Below are 1,122 nucleotides of genomic sequence, written 5' to 3' on the forward strand. Positions count from 1 at the left end.
CAAACTCCTTGGGTAATGACCGGCAAAAACGGCACTAAATAGCTCCCTGAAAACAGAAGAGCAAGTTGCAAACTATGACTACCTCCTACAATGTCACACTAAAAATCCTTCCAAGTTCAGGTCTATAGAGGTCTTTCTCTAGGTTTCCCACTGGACATCATCAAGAAAAGCAGGAATGTTGTGTGCATTACCAGAAATGTCAGTAACAAAACCTGGTCACAGGAGGGTTAAAAGCTCCCCCCAGCAAAATCATTTATTTCACTAAAATAAACATGCTTTGAGCTCTCCTAAGGGAGAAAAGAATAGAGATATATTACAAGGCATCTGTCCCCTAAGAGATGCAATGGAGTTTAAGAAACCCAAATGAAAAAAAAAAAAAAAAACCTTATATAACAAACACTCTACTGTTCCACTTTCTTTCCTTGAATTTTGTAAAATATTGAGACCAAAAGGAACACAAAAGGTGAAACTTTTAATAAAAAATAGGGCTCGTTTTCTTTTCAAACTAACAAGTAAGGAAATGGTTAGTTTATGTATATAGACAAGGTAAACAATAGATCGTCAGGGTAAACTTAACAGGCCTTCTGAACTTCAGATTAAGTGCATTTTTACAACACTAGCAAACCAGAACTTTTTAGGTCTAAATTTTTTTTATATTTTTGAGGTCAGATGTTTTACTAACTACAAATTTCCCTTGCTTTATGCAGGTTGTCTCTCTATATGAGAATTTGTCTTATGCAATGACCCTTTTTACACCCAAAATTCGTTATATGCAAGGTAGGTCTGTAGGGGATAGGGAGGGGTTCAGAAAGGCGTGGCACAGTCCAGTGGCTGCAGGCAGGTGGCATTGGCCACTCTCAGGGCTACAGCAGGGAGCAAAGTGGAAGGAACTGTCAGTGGGTGCAGAGCAGGGGGGAGGCAGCATGGCTCTTGCTGCTATGTGCACCCCGGGAGGGCTGTGGGCTGGGAGGCTACACCAGGCTCTTCTTGGAGGGTGTGCTCCCCCAGATGTGTGTGCAGGATGAGAGCAGGCTGCTGCTGCTAGCTGGGGCTGGCAGCAGCACCGGGCTCTTCCCGGTGCTCAGGGCAGGCAGCGGCGGTACTGGGAGGGGGGCTGCAGCC

This window comes from Gavialis gangeticus, unplaced genomic scaffold, assembly GCF_001723915.1.
Source record: "Gavialis gangeticus isolate Ggan-Ray unplaced genomic scaffold, GavGan_comp1, whole genome shotgun sequence".
In the NCBI taxonomy this organism is placed as follows: Eukaryota; Metazoa; Chordata; order Crocodylia; family Gavialidae; genus Gavialis; species Gavialis gangeticus.